Source organism: Penaeus monodon, chromosome 27, assembly GCF_015228065.2.
Source record: "Penaeus monodon isolate SGIC_2016 chromosome 27, NSTDA_Pmon_1, whole genome shotgun sequence".
NCBI classification, from domain to species: Eukaryota; Metazoa; Arthropoda; class Malacostraca; order Decapoda; family Penaeidae; genus Penaeus; species Penaeus monodon.
Window position 1 is genome coordinate 7513488 of NC_051412.1, and position 437 is coordinate 7513924.

Sequence of the window (437 nt, forward strand, 5' to 3'; positions counted from 1 at the left end):
TCATGTTTAATTATCAAATCAATGTATTCCAAATCAACTTTATTCCTCCTGCATTCCACTTCTCCAGTACATACATCACAACTGATATACAATTAAACAATTAATATGATCTCACACATCTTGTAAGGTTGTGATTATTGCTAACAGAACGATAACTAGAGAGAAATGGGAAGAAATGGCCTTTTATATTTATACATTTGCTCTCGCTATATTTGTTCTACATTTTCTTCGTTCAGAATCTGAAAGGATTGGTTCAAACGAAGATGAGAGGTAGAGAAAGCAATCGACATTTTAGAACAATGAAGGGTCCCGATAGTTTCTTAGATTTTCATTGATATTTTTTGAAAATATTTGAGTAAAAATATAGGTAGAAATAATGCATAAATATATTAATTAAAAATCGTAGTATAAATGATTTGTGTAGTTAAAGGAGTTTG